We start from the raw sequence: 27,116 nt of genomic DNA on the forward strand, positions 1-27,116 counted from the left end.
TAGATAACTGCTCCTCACGCTGTCTCTCTCGTGGTGATAGATAACTGCTCCTCACGCTGTCTCTCTCGTGGTGATAGATAACTGCTCCTCACGCTGTCTCTCTCGTGGTGATAGATAACTGCTCCTCACGCTGTCTCTCTCGTGGTGATAGATAACTGCTCCTCACGCTGTCTCTCTCGTGGTGATAGATAACTGCTCCTCACTCTGTCTCTCTCGTGGTGATAGATAACTGCTCCTCACGCTGTCTCTCTCGTGGTGATAGATAACTGCTCCTCACGCTGTCTCTCTCGTGGTGATAGATAACTGCTCCTCACGCTGTCTCTCTCGTGGTGATAGATAACTGCTCCTCACGCTGTCTCTCTCGTGGTGATAGATAACTGCTCCTCACGCTGTCTCTCTCGTGGTGATAGATAACTGCTCCTCACGCTGTCTCTCTCGTGGTGATAGATAACTGCTCCTCACGCTGTCTCTCTCGTGGTGATAGATAACTGCTCCTCACGCTGTCTCTCTCGTGGTGATAGATAACTGCTCCTCACGCTGTCTCTCTCGTGGTGATAGATAACTGCTCCTCACGCTGTCTCTCTCGTGGTGATAGATAACTGCTCCTCACGCTGTCTCTCTCGTGGTGATAGATAACTGCTCCTCACGCTGTCTCTCTCGTGGTGATAGATAACTGCTCCTCACGCTGTCTCTCTCGTGGTGATAGATAACTGCTCCTCACGCTGTCTCTCTCGTGGTGATAGATAACTGCTCCTCACGCTGTCTCTCTCGTGGTGATAGATAACTGCTCCTCACGCTGTCTCTCTCGTGGTGATAGATAACTGCTCCTCACGCTGTCTCTCTCGTGGTGATAGATAACTGCTCCTCACTCTGTCTCTCTCGTGGTGATAGATAACTGCTCCTCACTCTGTCTCTCTCGTGGTGATAGATAACTGCTCCTCACGCTGTCTCTCTCGTGGTGATAGATAACTGCTCCTCACTCTGTCTCTCTCGTGGTGATAGATAACTGCTCCTCACTCTGTCTCTCTCGTGGTGATAGATAACTGCTCCTCACTCTGTCTCTCTCGTGGTGATAGATAACTGCTCCTCACTCTGTCTCTCTCGTGGTGATAGATAACTGCTCCTCACTCTGTCTCTCTCGTGGTGATAGATAACTGCTCCTCACTCTGTCTCTCTCGTGGTGATAGATAACTGCTCCTCACTCTGTCTCTCTCGTGGTGATAGATAACTGCTCCTCACTCTGTCTCTCTCGTGGTGATAGATAACTGCTCCTCACTCTGTCTCTCTCGTGGTGATAGATAACTGCTCCTCACTCTGTCTCTCTCGTGGTGATAGATAACTGCTCCTCACTCTGTCTCTCTCGTGGTGATAGATAACTGCTCCTCACTCTGTCTCTCTCGTGGTGATAGATAACTGCTCCTCACTCTGTCTCTCTCGTGGTGATAGATAACTGCTCCTCACTCTGTCTCTCTCGTGGTGATAGATAACTGCTCCTCACTCTGTCTCTCTCGTGGTGATAGATAACTGCTCCTCACGCTGTCTCTCTCGTGGTGATAGATAACTGCTCCTCACGCTGTCTCTCTCGTGGTGATAGATAACTGCTCCTCACTCTGTCTCTCTCGTGGTGATAGATAACTGCTCCTCACTCTGTCTCTCTCGTGGTGATAGCCAGCGGTTGAAGATGAGTGACCTTTATTCCTCAATACAACAAAATAAAGATAACTGATATTTTGCGTACTGACAGTCAGGCGACCCTGACGTTTCCTTTCTCACACATAGCTTCCGGCCTTCAGGATCCTATCGCCCTTATCATACCTGAACTACCACGGATCATTTGCCAAGATTATCCAATCATAATGCCTAATCTGTTCTCTTTCAATTCTGTAGAAAGCCTTCTGCGGTTCACTTCATTTATAACATAACTATTTACCGTGTGTTGCTCTCTATGGTTAAAATGTATCCTTAACCACAGATATAGGATCAGATTACCCTAACCCCCAATCAACATTAACCATTAAAGTACATGAACACATAACTGACCCTATATCAGTGATTAGGAACAATTTCTACTCAGTTAGAATCTGGCAAATTGCTCAACATAAATAATAATGTGTTGTTGTTCAGGTACTGGAAGCCCAGCTTCTAGATTCAGATTCCCCTTCACTCTCTCCCCCAAAATGTTCCCTCCTTCTCTCTCCCCCATAATGAGGTCCCTCCTTCTCTCTCTCTCTCCCCCAAAATGAGTTCCCTCCTCTCTCTCTCTCTCTCTCTCTCTCATAATGAGTTCCCTCCTTCTCTCTCTCCCCCAACATGTTCCCTCCTCTCTCTCTCTCTCTCTCTCTCTCTCTCTCTCTCTCTCTCTCTCTCTCTCTCTCTCTCTCTCTCTCTCTCTCTCTCTCTCTCTCTCTCTCTCTCTCTCTCTCTCTCTCTCTCTCTCTCTCTCTCTCTCTCTCGCTGATGACAGGTACTGAGTAGTGGGTGTAGTAGCCAACACTCAAACCTCTGCCAACGCTAATGTCATGTTCTTAATGTCGAGTTCTTAATGTCATGTTCTTAATGTCGAGTTCTTAATGTCGAGATCTTAATGTCATGTTCTTAATGTCGTGTTCTTAATGTCGTGTTCTTAATGTCGTGTTCTTAATGTCGTGTTCTTAATGTCGAGTTCTTAATGTCGTGTTCTTAATGTAGTGTTCTTAATGTCGTGTTCTTAATGTCGTGTTCTTAATGTCGTGTTCTTAATGTCGTGTTCTTAATGTCGTGTTCTTAATGTCGTGTTCTTAATGTAGTGTTCTTAATGTAGTGTTCTTAATGTCATGTTCTTAATGTCATGTTCTTAATGTCGAGATCTTAATGTAGTGTTCTTAATGTCGTGTTCTTAATGTAGTGTTCTTAATGTCGTGTTCTTAATGTCGTGTTCTTAATGTCGTGTTCTTAATGTCGTGTTCTTAATGTCGTGTTCTTAATGTAGTGTTCTTAATGTAGTGTTCTTAATGTCACCTGAGTTCACAACCTTTCCCAAAAGCATCTTAAGTAACCTTGGTAGGAGCTGTTTCCCAAAACTATCGTTATTAACGTTGCACTAGAAAACGCTCATAGTCTAACACCTGCCTCAGACCACTCGTAGAACAGCTGAGTAATCTAGCGCCTGTCTCAGACCACTAGAACAGCTGAGTAATCTACCACCTGCCTCAGACCACTAGAACAGCTGAGTAATCTAACACCTGCCTCAGACCACTAGAACAGCTGAGTAATCTAACACCTGCCTCAGACCACTAGAACAGCTGAGTAATCTAACACCTGCCTCAGACCACTAGAACAGCTGAGTAATCTACCACCTGCCTCAGACCACTAGAACAGCTGAGTAATCTAACACCTGCCTCAGACCACTAGAACAGCTGAGTAATCTAACACCTGCCTCAGACCACTAGAACAGCTGAGTAATCTACCACCTGCCTCAGACCACTAGAACAGCTGAGTAATCTAACACCTGCCTCAGACCACTAGAACAGCTGAGTAATCTACCACCTGCCTCAGACCACTAGAACAGCTGAGTAATCTAACGCCTGCCTCAGACCACTAGTAGAACAGCTGAGTAATCTAACGCCTGCCTCAGACCACTAGAACAGCTGAATAATCTAATGCCTGCCTCAGACCACTAGAACAGCTGAGTAATCTAACACCTGCCTCAGACCACTAGTAAAACAGCTGAGTAATCTAATGCCTGCCTCAGACCACTAGAACAGCTGAGTAATCTAACACCTGCCTCAGACCACTAGAACAGCTGAGTAATCTAACACCTGCCTCAGACCAATAGAACAGCTGAGTAATCTAACACCTGCCTCAGACCACTAGAACAGCTGAGTAATCTAACACCTGCCTCAGACCACTAGAACAGCTGAGTAATCTACCACCTGCCTCAGACCACTAGAACAGCTGAGTAATCTAACACCTGCCTCTGACCACTAGAACAGCTGAGTATTCTAACACCTGCCTCAGACCACTAGTAGAACTGCTGAGTAATCTAACGCCTGCCTCAGACCACTAGAACAGCTGAGTAATCTAATGCCTGCCTCAGACCACTAGAACAGCTGAGTAATCTAACACCTGCCTCAGACCACTAGAACAGCTGAGTAATCTAACACCTGCCTCAGACCACTAGTAGAACAGCTGAGTAATCTAACACCTGCCTCAGACCACTAGAACAGCTGAGTAATCTAACACCTGCCTCAGACCACTAGAACAGCTGAGTAATCTAACACCTGCCTCAGACCACTCGTAGAACAGCTGAGTAATCTAACGCCTGCCTCAGACCACTAGAACAGCTGAGTAATCTAACGCCTGCCTCAGACCACTAGAACAGCTGAGTTATCTAACACCTGCCTCAGACCACTAGAACAGCTGAGTAATCTAACACCTGCCTCAGACCACTCGTAGAACAGCTGAGTAATCTAACACCCGCCTCAGACCACTAGTAGAACAGCTGAGTATTCTAACACCTGCCTTAGACCACTAGAACAGCTGAGTAATCTAACACCTGCCTCAGACCACTAGAACAGCTGAGTAATCTAACACCTGCCTCAGACCACTAGAACAGCTGAGTAATCTAACGCCTGCCTCAGACCACTAGAACAGCTGAGTAATTTACCACCTGCCTCAGACCACTAGAACAGCTGAGTAATCTAACACCTGCCTCAGACCACTAGAACAGCTGAGTAATCTAACGCATGCCTCAGACCACTAGAACAGCTGAGTAATCTAACGCCTGCCTCAGACCACTCGTAGAACAGCTGAGTAATCTAACGCCTGCCTCAGACCACTAGAACAGCTGAGTAATCTAATGCCTGCCTCAGACCACTAGAACAGCTGAGTAATCTAATGCCTGCCTCAGACCACTAGAACAGCTGAGTAATCTAATGCCTGCCTCAGACCACTAGAACAGCTGAGTAATCTAACTCCTGCCTCAGACCACTCGTAGAACAGCTGAGTAATCTAACTCCTGCCTCAGACCACTAGTAGAACAGCTGAGTAATCTAACACCTGCTTCAGACCACTAGAACAGCTGAGTAATCTAACACCTGCCTCAGACCACTAGAACAGCTGAGTAATCTAACACCTGCTTCAGACCACTAGAACAGCTGAGTAATCTAACACCTGCCTCAGACCACGAGAACAGCTGAGTAATCTAACACCTGCCTCAGACCACTAGAACAGCTGAGTAATCTAACACCTGCCTCAGACCACTCTAGAACAGCTGAGTAATCTAACTCCTGCCTCAGACCACTAGTAGAACAGCTGAGTAATCTAACACCTGCTTCAGACCACTAGAACAGCTGAGTAATCTAACGCCTGCCTCAGACCACTCGTAGAACAGCTGAGTAATCTAACTCCTGCCTCAGACCACTCGTAGAACAGCTGAGTAATCTAACACCTGCCTCAGACCACTCGTAGAACAGCTGAGTAATCTAACGCATGCCTCAGACCACTAGAACAGCTGAGTAATCTACCACCTGCCTCAGACCACTCTAGAACAGCTGAGTAATCTAACACCTGCCTCAGACCACTAGAACAGCTGAGTAATCTACCACCTGCCTTAGACCACTAGAACAGCTGAGTAATCTAACACCTGCCTCAGACCACTAGAACAGCTGAGTAATCTAACGCCTGACTCAGACCACTAGAACAGCTGAGTAATCTAACGCCTGCCTCAGACCACTAGAACAGCTGAGTAATCTAACACCTGCCTCAGACCACTAGAACAGCTGAGTAATCTAACACCTGCCTCTGACCACTAGAACAGCTGAGTATTCTAACACCTGCCTCAGACCACTAGAACAGCTGAGTAATCTAACGCCTGCCTCAGACCACTCGTAGAACAGCTGAGTAATCTAACGCCTGCCTCAGACCACTAGAACAGCTGAGTAATCTAAGACCTGCCTCAGACCACTAGAACAGCTGAGTAATCTAACACCTGCCTCAGACCACTAGAACAGCTGAGTAATCTAACACCTGCCTCAGACCACTAGAACAGCTGAGTAATCTAACACCTGCCTCAGACCACTAGAACAGCTGAGTAATCTAACACCTGCCTCAGACCACTAGAACAGCTGAGTAATCTAACACCTGCCTCAGACCACTAGAACAGCTGAGTATTCTAACACCTGCCTCAGACCACTAGAACAGCTGAGTAATCTAACACCTGCCTCAGACCACTAGAACAGCTGAGTAATCTAACACCTGCCTCAGACCACTCGTAGAACAGCTGAGTAATCTAACACCTGCCTCAGACCACTAGAACAGCTGAGTAATCTAACACCTGCCTCAGACCACTAGAACAGCTGAGTAATCTAACGCCTGCCTCAGACCACTAGAACAGCTGAGTAATCTAACACCTGCCTCAGACCACTAGAACAGCTGAGTAATCTAACGCATGCCTCAGACCACTAGAACAGCTGAGTAATCTAACACCTGCCTCAGACCACTCGTAGAACAGCTGAGTAATCTAACACCTGCCTCAGACCAATAGTAGAACAGCTGAGTATTCTAACACCTGCCTCAAACCACTAGAACAGCTGAGTAATCTAACACCTGCCTCAGACCACTAGAACAGCTGAGTAATCTAACACCTGCCTCAGACCACTAGAACAGCTGAGTAATCTAACACCTGCCTCTGACCACTAGAACAGCTGAGTAATCTAACACCTGCCTCACACCACTAGAACAGCTGAGTAATCTAACACCAGCCTCAGACCACTCGTAGAACAGCTGAGTAGTCTACCACCTGCCTCAGACCACTAGAACAGCTGAGTAATCTAATTCCTGCCTCAGACCACTAGAACAGCTGAGTAATCTAATGCCTGCCTCAGACCACTAGAACAGCTGAGTAATCTAATGCCTGCCTCAGACCACTAGAACAGCTGAGTAATCTAACGCATGCCTCAGACCACTAGAACAGCTGAGTAATCTAAAGCCTGCCTCAGACCACTAGAACAGCTGAGTAATCTAACGCCTGCCTCAGACCACTCGTAGAACAGCTGAGTAATCTAACGCCTGCCTCAGACCACTAGAACAACTGAGTAATCTAAGACCTGCCTCAGACCACTAGAACAGCTGAGTAATCTAACGCCTGCCTCAGACCACTCGTAGAACAGCTGAGTAATCTAACGCCTGCCTCAGACCACTAGAACAGCTAAGTAATCTAACACCTGCCTCAGACCACTAGAACAGCTGAGTAATCTAACACCTGCCTCAGACCACTAGAACAGCTGAGTAATCTAATGCCTGCCTCAGACCACTAGAACAGCTGAGTAATCTAACACCTGCCTCAGACCACTAGAACAGCTGAGTAATCTAACGCCTGCCTCAGACCACTAGAACAGCTGAGTAATCTAATGCCTGCCTCAGACCACTAGAACAGCTGAGTAATCTAACACCTGCCTCAGACCACTAGAACAGCTGAGTAATCTAATGCCTGCCTCAGACCACTAGAACAGCTGAGTAATCTAACACCTGCCTCAGACCACTAGAACAGCTGAGTAATCTAACTCCTGCCTCAGACCACTAGAACAGCTGAGTAATCTAATGCCTGCCTCAGACCACTAGAACAGCTGAGTAATCTAACGCATGCCTCAGACCACTAGAACAGCTGAGTAATCTAATGCCTGCCTCAGACCACTAGAACAGCTGAGTAATCTAACACCAGCCTCAGACCACTAGAACAGCTGAGTAATCTTACGCATGCCTCAGACCACTAGAACAGCTGAGTAATCTAACACCTGCCTCAGACCACTCGTAGAACAGCTGAGTAATCTAACACCTGTCTCAGACCACTAGTAGAACAGCTGAGTATTCTAACACCTGCCTCAGACCACTAGAACAGCTGAGTAATCTAACACCTGCCTCAGACCACTAGAACAGCTGAGTAATCTAACACCTGCCTCAGACCACTAGAACAGCTGAGTAATCTAACACCTGCCTCTGACCACTAGAACAGCTGAGTAATCTAACACCTGCCTCACACCACTAGAACAGCTGAGTAATCTAACACCTGCCTCAGACCACTCGTAGAACAGCTGAGTAATCTAACACCTGCCTCAGACCACTAGAACAGCTGAGTAATCTAACACCTGCCTCAGACCACTAGAACAGCTGAATAATCTAACACCTGCCTCAGACCACTCGAAGAACAGCTGAGTAATCTAATGCCTGCCTCAGACCACTAGAACAGCTGAGTAATCTAACACCAGCCTCAGACCACTAGAACAGCTGAGTAGTCTACCACCTGCCTCAGACCACTAGAACAGCTGAGTAATCTAACTCCTGCCTCAGACCACTAGAACAGCTGAGTAATCTAATGCCTGCCTCAGACCACTAGAACAGCTGAGTAATCTAATGCCTGCCTCAGACCACTAGAACAGCTGAGTAATCTAACGCATGCCTCAGACCACTAGAACAGCTGAGTAATCTAAAGCCTGCCTCAGACCACTAGAACAGCTGAGTAATCTAACGCCTGCCTCAGACCACTCGTAGAACAGCTGAGTAATCTAACGCCTGCCTCAGACCACTAGAACAACTGAGTAATCTAAGACCTGCCTCAGACCACTAGAACAGCTGAGTAATCTAACGCCTGCCTCAGACCACTCGTAGAACAGCTAATCTAACGCCTGCCTCAGACCACTAGAACAGCTAAGTAATCTAACACCTGCCTCAGACCACTAGAACAGCTGAGTAATCTAACACCTGCCTCAGACCACTAGAACAGCTGAGTAATCTAATGCCTGCCTCAGACCACTAGAACAGCTGAGTAATCTAACACCTGCCTCAGACCACTAGAACAGCTGAGTAATCTAACGCCTGCCTCAGACCACTAGAACAGCTGAGTAATCTAATGCCTGCCTCAGACCACTAGAACAGCTGAGTAATCTAACACCTGCCTCAGACCACTAGAACAGCTGAGTAATCTAATGCCTGCCTCAGACCACTAGAACAGCTGAGTAATCTAACACCTGCCTCAGACCACTAGAACAGCTGAGTAATCTAACTCCTGCCTCAGACCACTAGAACAGCTGAGTAATCTAATGCCTGCCTCAGACCACTAGAACAGCTGAGTAATCTAACGCATGCCTCAGACCACTAGAACAGCTGAGTAATCTAATGCCTGCCTCAGACCACTAGAACAGCTGAGTAATCTAACACCAGCCTCAGACCACTAGAACAGCTGAGTAGTCTACCATCTGCCTCAGACCACTAGAACAGCTGAGTAGTCTACCACCTGCCTCAGACCACTAGAACAGCTGAGTAATCTAACTCCTGCCTCAGACCACTAGAACAGCTGAGTAATCTAACTCCTGCCTCAGACCACTAGAACAGCTGAGTAATCTAACACCTGCCTCAGACCACTAGAACAGCTGAGTAATCTAACTCCTGCCTCAGACCACTAGAACAGCTGAGTGCGTCGTTACAATTTTACGCTAAACATAGAATCACATGGTTTATCCGTCTCTGTGACCTCCGATAACTTCAGAACAAAGTTAACTACAAATACAAAGTTGCCAATGTGTTTCCAATTGATACAATCAAGAAAACATTAAATTATAAATACAGTAGTGTCACGACTTCCGCCGAAGTTGGCTCCCCTGCCTGTTCGGGCGGTGCTCGGCGGTCGTCGTCACCGTCCTACTAGCCGCCACCGATCTCTTTTTCGTTTGTCTGTTTGTTTTGTCTTATTAGTTTCACCTGTGTTTCTGTTTTCGGTTAATGAGCTTCCCTATATGTAGTAGGTAGACCCGCCCTTGTTTTGTGCGGGATTGTCTTTATGTTACGTGTGTGTGTTTTAGGTAGAGGTGTATTTTATTTTTCTATTACTTGGCACCCTGTGTTTTTGGGTTATTCAAGTTGTTCGCTGCGCCCTATATGTTTGGGCTTATTAATTTTTTGTGTGCTATAGTAAAGGAGCACTTTTCGCAATTGGAACTCTCTGCGTCTGATTCCTTCACCCACCTAGTCCCGCGTGACAAGTAGACTATAGGCCTATTTCAATCATATTTAAATACATTTCACGTTCAATCAATATAGCTATATTTTGCTACTTGTAGGCTACAGTCTAATTTGTCGGGATATATTTCAGACAAATTATGTGCCAAATCTTGAGTTAGTGCATTACTATAGGTTAAGCATTATTTGAAGCCATAGGTGGTAGTACCTCTCTTGGAGCTCATCCGTGGTCAGTATTGTGGAATAATGATAATGTTGAGGTAAGATTTTAATGGAGAAAGCTGATCCGAGAGCAGCGTTGTCTTACTTTTGTTCCTATCAATATCGACACATGCCTCAAAGACGCACTTTGCCAACATTCTCTTTGCGTGTTGTTTTGGGAAAAGTATGTTACATCTTAGTCCTGGCTATTTGTGGGAAATATACATAATTAAAGCACTCGTAAGCCTAAATTCCAGGTCCTGGAGTGTAGCAACACCCTCAGAAATGTGTCTGTGTGAGAGAGTGTGAGGGGAGACAAAGACAGAGAGAGTGAGATGAGACAGACAGAGAGAGTGAGACAAAGACAGAGAGAGTGAGACAAAGACAGAGAGAGTGAGATGAGACAAAGACAGAGAGTGAGATGAGACAAAGACATAGAGAGTGAGACAAAGACATGGAGAGTGAGACAAAGACAGCGAGAGTGAGATGAGACAAAGACAGAGAGAGTGAGACAAAGACAGAGCGAGTGAGATGAGACAAAGACAGAGAGAGTGAGATGAGACAAATACAGAGAGAGTGAGATGAGACAGACAGAGAGAGTGAGACAAAGACAGAGATAGTGAGATGAGACAAAGACAGAGAGAGTGAGACAAAGACATGGAGAGTGAGACAAAGACAGCGAGAGTGAGATGAGACAAAGACAGAGAGAGTGAGACAAATACAGAGCGAGTGAGATGAGACAAAGACAGAGAGAGTGAGATGAGACAAATACAGAGAGAGTGAGATGAGACAGACAGAGAGAGTGAGACAAAGACAGAGATAGTGAGGTGAGACAGACAGAGAGAGTGAGACAAAGACAGAGAAAGTGGGATGAGACAAAGACAGAGAGAGTGAGGGGAGACAAAGACAGAGAGAGTGAGATGGGACAAAGACAGAGAGAGTGAGGAGACAAAGACAGAGAGAGTGAGACAAAGACAGAGAGAGTGAGACAAAGACAGAGAGAGTGAGACAAAGACAGAGAGAGTGAGATGAGATGAGACAAAGACAGAGAGAGTGAGACAAAGACAGAGAGAGTGAAATGAGACAGACAGAGAGAGTGAGGGGAGACAAAGACAGAAGGAGTGAGATGCGACAAAGACAGAGAGAGTGAGGAGACAAAGACAGAGAGAGTGAGACAAAGACAGAGAGAGTGAGACAAAGACAGAGAGAGTGAGGGGAGACAAAGACAGAAGGAGTGAGATGCGACAAAGACAGAGAGAGTGAGGAGACAAAGACAGAAAGAGTGAGACAAAGACAGAGAGAGTGAGACAAAGACAGAGAGAGTGAGACAAAGACAGAGAGAGTGAGAGGAGACAAAGACAGAGAGAGTGAGATGAGACAAAGACAGAGAGTGTGAGGGGAGACAAAGACAGAGAGAGTGAGGGGAGACAAAGACAGAGAGAAGAGACAAAGACAGAGAGAGTGAGGGGAGAGAAAGACAGAGAGAGTGAGACAGACAGAGAGAGTGAGACAAAGACAGAGAGAGTGAGACAAAGACAGAGACAGAGAGAGTGAGGGGAGACAAAGAGAGAGGAGACAAAGACAGAGAGAGGAGACAAAGACAGAGAGAGTAGACAAAGTGAGAGAGTGAGGGGAGACAAAGACTGCGAGAAGACAAAGACAAAGAAAGGAGACAAAGACAGAGCGAGTGAGAGGAGAAAAAGACAGAGAGACAGAAGGAGAGAAAAGGCAGCAAACAGCCAGGCCCAGTCCCAGCAGGTGTAATGGTTACAGCACTGTTGAGGTCGTTACGCTCCCCAGCTAAAAAAAACAATACTGTCGCTCAAACAGAAAGGGGAACTAACAAAGAATCACTGACAACAACCAAAGCTAAACAGGTGGGGGGTTAGGAGGGTTAGGAGGGGCTCTGAAAGACACTCATGGGGGTGTCCACTGAAAGTTGACTAGTAACAACAACTGGGACCTAAAAGACACCCACCATGAGACCCACTAAATTTGCCCAAGAAGAGAACTAAAAAATTAAAACCCACACCAAGAGACAGGAAGCAAACCAAAAAGTGGAGCTAAAGAAAAACAGAGAAGATCAGATAAAGGATTGTTTGTCAGGAACTAAAACTAGGGAGGGCCAGGTGTTAACCCGCCAAATGTCTCAAGACCACCGGAGCACTGGGCCAGCCAGTGCTTAACTAGCACTTGGGCCAGCACAGGTGAAACACCTTCCCACTAACGAGACGGCAACCAGCACAGGTGTAACACATACTGAGTAACGAGGTGACACCAATCGGTGTGCCCTACGTGCTAACAAGCTATATGTGCTAAAGTTCAACCTTTAGCACAGCCTGTAACACCTTCCTCTTAAGACAACAAATATATCCTAAGTTCGCCCACCACCAACAGAAAACAACTTCCATTGCACAACATAATCAACTTAAACCTGCACAGCTAACAGCTAGTTCAACATCTAGTTCACTTGCTAGTCAACACTGGCATCAATCAGCTCAGCAAGCAAGCCAGTTGGGGGAGTTTAGCTTAGACGCTGTGTACTACATGTCCCCCTCCCCCCTCTCTCTCTCTCTCTCTCTCTCTCTCTCTCTCTCTCTCTCTCTCTCTCTCCCTCACTCTCTGCCTCCCATCGGGGTCTTGTAACACATGACTGCTGAACCAGGGTTTCCACGTTTAATTTGAGGTGTGATTAAACAGCACATATCAATAAATTTCAGCATAGGGCTGGCAGGCTGGCTGGCTGGCTGGCTGGCTGGTTGGCTGGCTGTCTGGCTTGTTGGCTGGCTGGCTGGCTGGCAGGCTGGCTGGCTGGCTGGCTGGCTGGTTGGCTGGCTGGCAGGCTGGCTGGCTGGCTGGCAGGCTGGCTGGCTGGCTGGCAGGCTGGCTGGCTGGCTGGCTGGTTGGTTGGCTGGTTGGCTGGCTGGTTGGCTGGCTGGCTGGCTGGCTGGCTGGCTGGCTGGCAGGCTGGCTGGCTGGCAGGCTGGCTGGCTGTTGGAAACCCTCTCTCTACAAAACACGTGTACATTTGAAACACATCCTGCAAAGTTTTTCTGACGTAAGAACATCCACCCGAGGTGGGCATGTTGACGCCTAATGACATCAGCAACACCTTTACATGTTTCAATATGTCCCATATGTACCGACACTAAGTATACCAGACATCAGCAACACCTTTACGTGTTTTGTCTTGCACGTTCACCCTCTTAACACACACACACACACAATCCATTTCTCAATTGTCTCAAGACTTATCTGGTCAGTCTATGACATGTAAAGAGCAGGTGTTCTTAATGTTTTGTATACTCAGTGTATGTCATACTATTATTATGAAGTTTTGTATACTCAGCGTATATTCTACTGCTATTATACTGCTATTATACTATATATTCTACTATTATTATACTATATATTCTACTGCTATTATACTATATATTATACTATTATTATATTATATATTCTACTATTATTATACTATATATCAAATCAAATCAAATGTTATTAGTCACATGCGCCGAATACAACAGGTGTAGTCCTTACAGTGAAATGCTTACTTACGAGCCCCTAACCAGTTTTTTTAAAATACGGAAAAGAATAAGAAATAAAAGTAACAAGTAATTAAAGGGCAGCAGTAAAATAACAATAGTGAGACTATACACAGGGGGTACCGGTACAGAGGCAATGTACGGGGGCACCGGTCAGTTGAGGTAATATGTACATGTAGGTAGAGTAATTAAAGTGATTATGCGTAGGTGTAAAAGAGGGGGTGGGGCAATGCAAATAGTCAGGGTAGCAATTTGACTATGTGTTCAGGAGTCTTATGGCTTGGGGGTAGAATCTGTTTAGAAGCCTCTTGGACCTAGACTTGGCGCTCCGTTACCGCTTGCCGTGCGGTAGCAGAGAGAACAGTCTATGACTAGGGTGGCTGGAGTCTGACAATTTTTAGGGCCTTCCTCTGACACCGCCTGGTATAGAGGTCCTGGATGGCAGGAAGCTTGGCCCCAGTGATGTACTGGGCAGTTCGCACTACCCTCTGTAGTGCCTTGCGGTCGGAGGCCGAGCAGTTGCCATACCAGGCAGTGATGCAACCAGTCAGGATCGCATTAATAATAATAATAATAGTATAATATATAGTATAATAACAGTATAATATATAGTATATTAAATCAAGTATATTATACTATATATGATACTATTATTATACTATATATTCTACTGCTATATACTATATATGATACTATTATTAAACTATATATTTTACTGCTATATACAATATATGATACTATATATTGTACTGCTATATACTATATATGATACTATAATTATACTATATTCTACTGCTATATACTACATATGATACTATTATTATACTATATGTTCTACTGCTATATACTATATATGATACTATATTCTACTGCTATATACTATATATCATACGTTTGAATCATAATATCTTCATACTGTACCAAGAGAAAGATATCTAAAGACTTGTCACATTGTATATGAGTCAGAGGCCACAGGAAATACTGTTAAAGACTGAAAGGTGTGAATTTGGCCTGTGAACAGTGGCATAGCTATTCACACACACCTCCTGAGTGCTGTGGTTATTAATGTGTTATTTGCAGAGGTGGCAGCACAGGTTTAAAAAACTTTTCTGGGGCCTGGAGTTTTTCCTGATCTCATGACCTGGTCAGGTAAAACTCTGGGTCCTATTCGTAGGCTACGACAAAATAGTAGTAATATAAAGGACAGGTTCACTATGACTATAGCGCTGGGGGTTTTCCTGTCAGGGGTGATGTGAATTGGAAACACTCTTGACCTAAGGTGGATCAAACCATTTCAAACTACCACGTTGGTGTCATTCATTCTGAAGCTGACATCTAAAGAGCCAGAGAGACAACAACTTCAATGGACAACATACTCTGTAGTTTAGTGAACTACTTACTATAGCAGGCACTATGCAAAGAATGGTTTCAATGTTTTAAAATATTATTTTCACTCCAGACACACAATGTTAAGCAGTGGACTTTAACAAATAAAAATATACACAGGTTTCAATGTAGAAAAGTATTTTAATTTCATGTCATAAAACCTACTATTTGCAATTATTCATTCTGTTACCTTTATGTAAGGCAGGGTTACATGTAACACTATACACAGTAGACTTTGTAACATAGTTTGTTTTATGTGTAAGTAATAACTCACTAACCGTGTTGTCCTGGTCTCAGTCTGACCTACCAAAGGTTTACTCCCTGGCGCTCACTGTAGGACTGATTGGCTGTAAACTCCATATATTCAATCATTAAATCAACTACTTTCAACATTTTCATCGAAAATAATTGTATTCAGTGTCACTCATTCTATTACACTCTATAGGAACCAAACCTGCATTTAACAGTTCATTTAGTTGTTGTCACTGACTGTCTGACTCTCTCTCTGTATTTGTGAAAGTTACGGTGTCGCTAGAATCCATCAATTCTCTCTTTCTGCATTTAGCCATCCATCTGTTAGGGTTGGACAAATGTGTTCATATTGTCTGTGTAGACTGCTCTGTGGCAGAATTTATAGTTTATTCTTTTTTTAAACTTTTAAGACAGTTACATTTGCACCACAAACATTTGTGAATAATCACCAGCAGTGGAAATAAAAGAATATGCCAACGAACATTACTGGACTAACAAACTGTCTGACTAACCTTTTCGGGAACGTCAGTGTCCCTTGGCATTGGGTAGCAGCAAGCAGTTCGTTTCATCTTCTTTATCCTGTGCCAAACACATTTATTCAGTGTTTCTAAATGCTGGCTGCATGATTGCATCAACCTAGCTAGCCAATGTTAGCTAGCTATCTAGCTAGGCTGCTCTAAAGCTAACGTTAGTAGTTTCCTTAGCTAGCTATAGATCGGACTTTTCTAGCTAGTTTTAAAGGATGACTAAACTGCTTTTTATTAAGTGTTTTTATTAACATTAGCTAGCTGGTTAATGTTAGCTAGACTAGGGATTAGGGGAGAGGTTAGGTTTAAGTTTAGGAGTGAGGTTAAAGGGTTAGGGTAAGGGAAAGGGTTAGCTAAAAGGGTTAGGGGAAGGGTTAGCTAACATGCTAAGTAATTGCAAAGTAGTTAAAAAGTAGTAAGTAGGTGAAAAGTTGCTAATTAGCTAAAATGCTAAAGTTTTCCATAGTGAGATTTGAACTCGCAACCTTTGGGTTGCTAGACGTTTGTCACGAACGTCGTAATCCTCCTCGTCTGAGGAGAAGTAAGGATCGGACCAAAGCGCAGCGTGGTTTGAATACATTCTTCTGTTTAATAAAGAAGAAACGAAGAACACTTGACAAACTTACAAAAACAACAAAACGAACGTGACGCTATAAAACGAAAGTGCATACACAAGCAACCAACGTATAGACATAGACAATAACCCACAATAAAAAAAACAGGCTACCTAAATATGGTTCCCAATCAGAGACAATGAAAAACACCTGCCTCTGATTGAGAACCATATCAGGCCAAATGACAAACCTAAACATAGAAACACAGAACATAGACTGCCCACCCCAACTCACGCCCTGACCAACTAACTAAAGACAAAAACAAAGGAAATAAAGGTCAGAACGTGACAATGTTCGTGTTATCATTTGTGGATGTCCAGCACCCATTTCGTATGATATGTTATGAATTACAATTTGTACTATATGTTACAAAGTTCCAAAACATACAATATTTTATGAATTTGTAAAACATATGATATATTCCAAATTCTAGCTAGGTGGCTAAATGGCTAACGTTAGCTAGCTGGCTAACGTTAGCTAGGCTAGGGGTTAAGGTTAAGTTTAAGAATTAGGTTAAACGGTTAGGGGAAGGGTTAGCTAAAAGGGTTAAGGTTAGGGTTAGGTTTAGCTAAAAGGGTTAGGGTTAGAGGAAGGGGAAGGTTTAGCTAACATACTAAGTAGTTGTAAAGTAGTTCAAGTGTAGTAAGTAGTTGAAAAGTTCATAATTAGCTAAATTAGCCTTCGGGTTGCTAGATGTTTGCGTTATACACCAACCCATCCACCCAGACTAACCATCCTACTTTCGTTTTTGCATTAAGTAACCATCTGTCTTATGTAACCATGCCAAACGTAACACATGTATCATAATAATTTGAGTGTTCCGGATATACTTTACTATGTTACGTCTAGTCTTTGAGACCAGGCTGGGTAATAGGGCCTGGGACCTGGGGTTGAAGAGACCTGGTAATAATCCCTGGTGGCTGGGTTAGAAGAGACCTGGTAATAAGCCCTGGTGGCTGGGCTTGAAGAGACCTGGTAATAAGCCCTGGTAATACGCCCTGGTGGCTGGGCTTGAAGAGACCTGGTAATAAGCCCTGGTGGCTGGGCTTGAAGAGACCTGGTAATAAGCCCTGGTGGCTGGGCTTGAAGAGACCTGGTAATACGCTCTGGTGGCTGGGCTTGAAGAGACCTGGTAATAAGCCCTGGTGGCTGGGCTTGAAGAGACCTGGTAATAAGCCCTGGTGGCTGGGCTTGAAGAGACCTGGTAATAAGCCCTGGTAGCTGGGCTTGAAGAGACCTGGTAATAAGCCCTGGTGGCTGGGCTTGAAGAGACCTGGTAATACACCCTGGTAATACTCCCTGGTGGCTGGGCTTGAAGAGACCTGGTAATAGGGTCTGGTGCCTGGTCTTCCCACCATTCTGGGACTCTTGCCCAACTCAGCACTGCAGCTATACAGACTCACACCATACCACAGCATTTCTCTCTTTCTTTCTTTCTTTCTTTCTTTCTTTCTTTCTTTCTTTCTTTCTTTCTTTCTTTCTTTCTTTCTTTCTTTCTTTCTTTCTTTCTTTCTTTCTTTCTACTGTGACAATGCTGTGCACATATGGGCACACACACACAAACACGCACGCACGCACGCACGCACGCACGCACGCACGCACGCACGCACGCACGCACGCTTGCGCACACACACACACACACACACACACACACACACACACACACACACACACACACACACACACACACACACACACACACACACACACACACACACACACACACACACACACACACAAACTGAGGGACGACACACAGCTGGGCCCCAGCTGCAAACAAAGACTGGGGTTTGGAAATCAAGGAAAAGGGGAAAGAGATTAAATAAATTGGCACTTGAAAAAAGAAGAAATCGAGAAACTGGGAATGAGGGAAAGAGAGACAGAGAGAGAGGGAGAGAGAGAGAGAGAAAGAAAGAAAGAGAGAGCGATAGAAAGAAAAAGAGAGAGAGAGAGCGATAGAAGGTAAGAAAGAAAATAAGAGAGAGAGCGAAAGAGATAGAGAAGGAAAGAGAGAGAGAGAGAAAGAGAGAAAGAGAGAAAGAAAGAAAGAAAGAAAGAGAGAGAAAGAAATAAAGAGAGAGGGAAACAGAGAGAGAGAAAGACCTGTATGACCATGCTTTCAATCATTCACATATTATACTTGGGAAGTCAAATCTTTTGAAATCGTACACCCACTAAGATAACCTCTCATTTCCAATAGACTTATTTCCCTTCACTTTTCTGCAACTAGCCTATAACAATGTCGGAGACAATGGAAAGTATTCATTTCCCCACATCACTTGATATCTGTGGACATTGACAGTTTTATTTGGGAGACAGAGACTGAAACCAATCGAGGTCTTGGAGACAGAGGAAAAGATGTCATGTCTTTTCTTCTCTCTAATGGACAGACACTTTCAACTCTATCTGTTGAGTTAGTGTTGCCAAATCCATGTGGTTTTATCTGGTGCCCCAGTCCTCACACACATATTCTCTCCAATGGCTTCCCCAACACACACTCACACACAAACACGCACGCACCAGGCACGCACACACACACACATGCACGCACGCACACAAAAAGAAGAGACACACTGCAAGAATAAATATGCCCATCGCCTGAACATTATTTTCACGGCAACTCAAATATTCCCCTCGGCATCTCTTCTTTCTATACATACACTGAGCAACAATGTGTTGTTTACAGTACAAACAAAATGAAGAAAAAAAAAAGACACACTCTAAGGATTGTTTTCGAACTTTGATAAGTCTCTTCCATCTGTTCTACATATGCGTTAAGTCCTGTACAAGTTCTTTATTCACCACCAACACATGACGAAACATATCAGCTGTCAGCGCACCATCTCGTCGTGCGAGTCAACAAATCAGCGATCCCAACAACTATAGGGTTCTGAGTTGTATTTAATTGCATTGCATTGAATTGAGTCACAAAATTGCGGTTGCAAAATCACCAGGTTTTTTTTGTGTGTTTCAAACTGGGATCTGGAATCTCTCTTTAATCTAAACTTTGACAGTAACCACACCGTGTTTTACAACTATAGATGAGCCTTGACGCCCACAAAGAACTCGTACAATACTTTGCAAACAACAACTGGTCAAGACGTGAAGCCTCACACCCTAAATATTTATAAAATATTAAAAATATGTATATATTTTTTAAATGTAACTTTATTTAACTTCTTTTTTTTTTTTTTTACTATTTAAATATGCATCATCAAATTATACACCCCTCAATGTAACATAATGCATTTGGTTCAAGGAACTTCAGTGAGCAACTTGTAATTTGGTGGTCACTGTTTCTGGTCCGTGGTCGGTAATTACGGTAAATGTGTCTGATTTGACTACATTTACGTTGGTGTACATACAGTACCGTAGAACTGTGAAAAGGATGTGCTGGGAGGACGGGTGCTATATTTAATATGGCGGGAACCGTGACGCGAGTACACACACCTCGCTCTGCATCAAAATGAGGAAACACTGTTCGCAGTAAAGGCCCAAATCAAAATAGCATGATATGCCATCCTGCGCCCCGTGTTTGTGTGTGTGTGTGTGAGTGTGAGTGTGACCCTATCTGACTCACCGTAGAACTCTCTGACTTCAGTTCCACTTGTCACTGTTAAATGTAACACATTCACAGTCAATGATTGCCATCATCAGTTTGATGGGAAGCTATTTAATATTCATATACAAGTGACTGAACTAATGCTGTGATTGTATACCAGTACTACATATGAATTGATATGGGTGGTATACTATTCATGTTTTACCGTTATTGTAAGGGAAATTGTAAAGCATTTGGATATATAAAAACGAAAATATAAAACGGGTTTTTGTTACGTTATTACATCGCGTGTTTTTGTCTTTGAACGAAAATATAGTTAATAAATGAGATGTATTCAACTGCAATACTAGGCTGAATTATTAATTCAATATTTGTTTTAAGAAACAAAGAAACAAAGAGGCAAAGTCATACTTTTTTCTCTCTCATATGTTTATTAACTTGATAAAATATAAATTATGCCTGTTTTCGATTATTTAATACATCTCTCACTATTCAGGGGGTATGAAATAATATATTTATTTGTAAATAAGCAATTTTTCCTTCGCCATACTGTATTTCCACCGACCAACTTCAGTCTCTGTGCTGTTGCTGCCTCTTGTCGCCTCGAGGTACAGTAAGTAATTAACCTCCAGGTAAGTAATTAACCCCTGGGTAGGTAATTAACCTCTAGGTAAGTAATTCACCTCTAGGTAAGTAATTCGCCTCCAGGTAAGTAATTAACCCCTGGGTAGGTAATTCACCTCTAGGTAAGTAATTTGCCTCTAGGTAGGTAATTCGCCTCCAGGTAATTAATTAACCCCTGGGTAGGTAATTCACCTCTAGGTAAGTAATTAACCTCTAGGTAGGTAATTCGCCTCCAGGTAAGTAATTACCCCTGGGTAGGTAATTCACCTCTAGGTAAGTAATTTGCCTCTAGGTAGGTAATTAACCTCTAGGTAAGTAATTAACCTCTAGGTAGGTAATTCGCCTCCAGGTAAGTAATTTGCCTCTAGGTAAGTAATTCACCTCTAGGTAGGTCATTCGCCTCTAGGCAGGTAATTTACCTCTAGGTAGGTCATTCGCCTCCAGGTAAGTAATTCACCTCTAGGTAGGTAATTCGCATCCAGGTAAGTAATTTGCCTCTAGGTAAGTAATTAACCTCTAGGTAGGTAATTTGCCTCTAGGTAAGTAATTTGCCTCTAGGTAAGTAATTCACCTCTAGGTAGGTAATTCGCCTCTAGGTAGGTAATTCGCCTCTAGGTAAGTAATTTGCCTCTAGGTAAGTCATTTGCATCAAGGTAAGTATTTCGCCTCTAGGTAAGTAATTTTCCTCTATGTAAGTAATTCACCTCTAAGTAAGTCATTCGCCTCTAGGTAAGTAATTCGCTTCTAGGTAAGTAAATGTGTATTATTGCTGTCTGAGTGTTAAATAATCATAACAATGCATATTGAAAAAATACAAATAAAAAACCTGCGTTACGAAAAGAATAGTGGAGTTTGCAATATGCCAATTACAAACAGATAAAACTATTCAGAAATATGAAAATTCAACATCTTCCAAATAAGAAATTATAATTACAGTACTTGGAGAACACGGGGTTATTCGAAGTTAGATGTGCTGACGCTGTATGCATGGTGTTGGTTCATATTGTCGCACATTTTACAGAGTTACAGTGTGACTTCTTGAATGGCTCATGTTTACGCGTTAAGTTGAGGAACAGGTTTCTAGTTTCTCCACATTGAATCTATAATATATTAACTGCTGCTACGGCGAAAGGCAAAACGCAGAACAAAACACCAGTGGCAAGTAAATCACAGACCGTATGCTATGCATATGTTAGGTAAAGTTTATTCTGTTACCAAAGTTTTTAAATGATAAAATCTCAAGAAACCTTACAGGTCCAGATGCAGCAAAGTCAAAATTACAGTCCATACTACACCTTCTCAATCATGCGAGATCTGCACATCAATATGAATGGCAGACAGCAATATCAACAATTTACTACATAGTGCGGAACATTTCATACCTTGATTCCTTCTCGGGTTCGCTTGTTTCCGTCGTTTCCCCCGGCTCTCCTCGGCCATCATGTCGCTAAAGGCTCACTCTGCCCGGGTAACTTCTCTCTGGTGTGTCTGTGCCTGAGGATGAATGGTGTGAGATTTTGCCTGTCCGCAGCCGGTAACCAGAAACGTGCTGTAACCTCAAGTCGATCAGCGGGAGGAGAGAAGTGAGTGATGTCATTAGAGGTTGGTCCTGTCCGCGCGTTCTTTCAAGGTGATAATAACCGCGTCCGCGTGTACAAAACATCAGGAACACATTCCTAATATGGAGTTGCACCCCTTTATGCTCTCAGAACAGCCTCAATTCATCAGGACATGGACTCTACAAGGTGTCGAAAGCGTTCCACAGGGATGCTGGCCCATGTTGTCTCCAATGCTTCCCACAGTTGTGTCAAGTTGACTGGACGTTAATACACCATTGTTAATACACGCGGGAAACTGTTGATCGTGAAAAACCCAGCAGCGTTGCAGTTCTTGACACAAACCGGGCAGCCTGGCACCTACTACCATACCCTGTTCAAAGGCACTTAACGATTTTGTCTTGACTATTTATCCTCTGAATGGCACACATACACAATCCATGTCTCAATTGTCTCAAGGCTTAAAAATCCTTCTTTAACCTGTCTCCTCCCCTTCATCTACACTGACTGAAGTGGATTTAGAGTGACATCAATAAGAGATCTATGTCATGGAAGGGGGTGTTCTTAATGTTTTGCACACTCAGTGTATATTATACTATATCATAACAGTCAATAAGGGATCATAGCTTTCACCTGGATATACCTGGTCAGACTATGCCATGGAAAGAGCAGGTGTTCCTAATATTTTGTACACTCGGTGTACGTGTGGGGATTCTCTCAACCAGGGCATTCATGGTGAAATCTCAGAATGTCATTTAAAAGTTATTGTTAAAAGTTATTAATTTAAAAGTTATGGTTAAAAGTTATAGACAGTAAAATAGAAGTTATCCACTCTCTCCATTCTATCGAGATCCAGCCACAAACAAAGCATGACTTGCAAAAAGACGCTATAAGCCCCTTGTGTAAAGAGGAGTTGAGATTTTGGTGGTCTAAGGATCTTTAGTTAGAATCCGATCTGTTATCATATCCGTTATCTATTAAAGTGTGTGAGACAAGTTTTTCCTTTGTAAACATAGTATTGTCCAATATTATTTTAGCAAATTCTTGTACAGAATACAAAAAAAAAATGTATAAGCTATTATTTGTCATTATTTGTTCAAGAGAATTGAATAGTTTAAATGACTCCATGTATGTTTTATATTACTCTTTGCACAATGTTAAGAGCTAGTCTGCTGTATGACCAAACGGACACGTTTCACATTGCAACCTTTGCAATCTATCCCAAACACCCCACAACAAATTGGCCTACAAAATGCAAGCATGTTTAAATCGGTAGGTATTGTTATGAATACAAATCCCCTAATACTTTGTGGCCTGACTGTTACAGGCATCACCCCCTGTCGTGCCCCCCTGCCCTGCACCCTATTCACCCCTGGATGACTTGACGAAGTGTGGAATTGTCAGTATTTTGTCTGAAGAACTGGACCATAATCTGTTTTGCAACTGAAAAAACATCAGAGAAACGCTAACAAGGAGGTAAGGAAGAGCCACATTGGCATTCTAACCCATATAGCACAAATAGAACCTCCACCATGGCATTCTAACCCATATAGAACCAATAGAACCCCCACTTTGGCATTCTAACCCATATAGCACAAATAGAACCTCCACCATGGCATTCTAACCCATATAGAACCAATAGAACCCCCACTTTGGCATTCTAACACATATAGCACAAATAGAACCTCCACCATGGCATTCTAACCCATATAGAACCAATAGAACCCCCACCTTGGCATTCTAACCCATATAGAACCAATAGAACCTCCACCTTGGCATTCTAACACATATAGCACAAATAGAACCTCCACCATGGCATTCTAACCCATATAGAACCAATAGAACCCCCACTTTGGCATTATAACCCATATAGCACCAATAGAACCCCCACCTTGGCATTCTAACCCATAGAAAACCAATAGAACCCCCACCTTGGCATTCTAACCCATATAGAACCAATAGAACTCTCACGTGGCATTCTAACCCATATAGAACCAATAGAGCCCTCACCTTGGCATTCTAACCCATATAGAACCAATAGAACCCCCACCATGGCATTCTAACCCATATAGAACCAATAGAACTCCCACCTTGGCATTCTAACCCATAGAAAACCAATAGAACCTCCACCATGGCATTCTAACCCATATAGAACCAATAGAACTCCCACCATGGCATTCTAACCCATATAGAACCAATAGAGCCCTCACCTTGGCATTCTAACACATATAGAACCAATAGAACCCCCACCTTGGCATTCTAACCCATATAGAACCAATAGAACCCCCACCTTGGCATTCTAACCCATATAAAACCAATAGAACCTCCACCTTGGCATTCTAACCCATATAGAACCAATAGGACCCCCACTTTGGCATTCTAACCCATATAAAACCAATAGAACCTCCACCTTGGCATTCTAACACATATAGAACCAATAGAACCCCCACCTTGGCATTCTAACCCATATAGAACCAATAGGACCCCCACTTTGGCATTCTAACCCATATAAAACCAATAGAACCTCCACCTTGGCATTCTAACCCATATAGAACCAATAGGACCCCCACTTTGGCATTCTAACCCATATAAAACCAATAGAACCTCCACCTTGGCATTCTAACACATATAGAACCAATAGAACCCCCACCATGGCATTCTAACCCATATAGAACCAATAGAACTCCCACGTGGCATTCTAACCCATATAGAACCAATAGAACTCCCACGTGGCATTCTAACTCATATAAAACCAATAGAACCCCCACCATGGCATTCTAACCCATATAGAACCAATAGAACTCCCACGTGGCATTCTAACCCATATAGAACCAATAGAACTCCCACGTGGCATTCTAACCCATAGAAAACCAATAGAACCCCCACCATGGCATTCTAACTCATATAGAACCAATAGAACTCCCACGTGGTATTCTAACCCATATAGAACCAATAGAACCCCCACCTTGGCATTCTAACTCATATAGAACCAATATAACCCCCACCTTGGCATTCTAACCCATAGAAAACCAATAGAACCTCCACCTTGGCATTCTAACTCATATAAAACCAATAGAACCCCCACTTTGGCATTCTAACCCATATAAAACCAATAGAACCTCCACCTTGGCATTCTAACTCATATAAAACCAATAGAACCTCCACCTTGGCATTCTAACTCATATAAAACCAATAGAACCGGAGATGAACGGAGATGGCAGCATCGCGACTAGCTCTTCAGAAACTCTGCAGTATTTTGTTTCTTTATGTATTATTTTTTATGTTATTAGCTCAGGAATTGTTTTGTGTCATTACATACAGCTGGAAAGAACTATTGAATATTAGAGCGGCGGTAACTCACCAGAACTTCCAGCATTACGACCAGGATTACGACTTCCCTGGAGCGGATCCTTTGTGTGCTCTCCTCAGAGCAATTGAACTTATTCCAAAGGCTGACCCAAAACAACGCAGGCGGAGGAGATGTACACAAGGCGGTCTTCTGGTCCGACTTAGGAAGCGTGCACACCACCCACCGCTCCTGAGTATTTTACTCGCTAATGTCCAATCTCTGGATAATAAAATTGATGAGTTCAAGGCGAGAGTTGCTTTTCAGAGGGACACCAGGGATTGTAACATTCTCTGCTTCACAGAAACATCGCTCTCTCTCTCGAGATATACTGTCTGACTCTGTAAAGCCAGTTGGGTTTTCAGTACATTGCGCCGACAGGAACAAACATCTCTCCGGGAAGCAGAAGGGTGGAGGTATATGTTTTCTGATTAACGACTTATGGTGTAACTGTGATAACATACAGGAACTCAAGTCCTTCTGTTCACCCGACCTAGAATATCTCACAATCAAATACCGACTGTACTATCTCCCGAGAGAATTTTCGTCAATAATAGCCTAACAAGTTAGGAAAACATCAGACTCAAGGTCCACTCCCAGAAACAGAACAATGACATTAATGTAATTATTCTAGATATTCTACAACTTCTACTCTACTGTGCTACTGTAGCCAATCAGGAGCGGCACGTAGCCTAGTGGTTAGAGCATTGGGCCAGGAAGGTAGCCTAGTGGTTAGAGCATTGGGCCAGGAAGGTAGCCTAGTGGTTAGAGCATTGGGCCAGGAAGGTAGCCTAGTGGTTAGAGCATTGGGCCAGGAAGGTAGCCTAGTGGTTAGAGCATTGGGCCAGGAAGGTAGCCTAGTGGTTAGAGCATTGGGCCAGGAAGGTAGCCTAGTTGTGAGAGCATTGGGCCAGGAAGGTAGCCTAGTGGTTAGAGCATTGGGCCAGGAAGGTAGCCTAGTTGTGAGAGCATTGGGCCAGGAAGGTAGCCTAGTGGTTAGAGCATTGGGCCAGGAAGGTAGCCTAGTTGTGAGAGCATTGGGCCAGGAACTGAAAGGTCGCTGGATTGAATCCCTGTGCTGACAATGTAAAAATCTGTTGTTCTGTCTCTGAACAAGGCAGTTAACCCACTGTTCCCTGGTAGGCTGTCATTGTAAATAAGAATTTGTTCTTAATTAACTGACTTGCCTAGTTAAATGAGGGTTGAATTTAAAATCCTCGACACACCTTGAGTCATCCACAGCTATTTCATGATGTTTTAATGGCCATCTGCTTGACAGATCATAGAAAAGAAAGCATCCTAGTTGCAGGGGAGGGTGGTGGAGAGCACCATAAACTCCCCTGTCCTATTGAGGGTCAGTGGACTGAACTGGGGCAGCAGCAGCAGGCACGGCAGAGGGTGCAGGGGTTCATGGGAGATCATCTGGATGTACGGCATTGTGGAAAAAGTTTATTTTCAGATATATTGTAATATTTGCTTTATTTTCAGAAATTCTATGGGACGTTTTTGACTC

The 27,116-nt window shown here is 43.6% G+C and overlaps 1 long non-coding RNA gene across 1 annotated transcript; it reads right to left on the reverse strand.

The window, feature by feature from the left end:
• Positions 1 to 3,716: 3,716 nt before the first annotated feature.
• On the reverse strand, positions 3,717 to 4,632 carry LOC139553818 (uncharacterized). The gene is made up of 3 exons (XR_011670730.1): positions 4,535 to 4,632; positions 4,184 to 4,259; positions 3,717 to 3,949 (listed from the first exon to the last, which is right to left on the reverse strand). It is a non-coding gene; the product is annotated as an uncharacterized lncRNA (long non-coding RNA).
• Positions 4,633 to 27,116: the final 22,484 nt, after the last annotated feature.

This window comes from Salvelinus alpinus, chromosome 2 (genome assembly GCF_045679555.1).
Source record: "Salvelinus alpinus chromosome 2, SLU_Salpinus.1, whole genome shotgun sequence".
Lineage (NCBI taxonomy): Eukaryota > Metazoa > Chordata > Actinopteri > Salmoniformes > Salmonidae > Salvelinus > Salvelinus alpinus.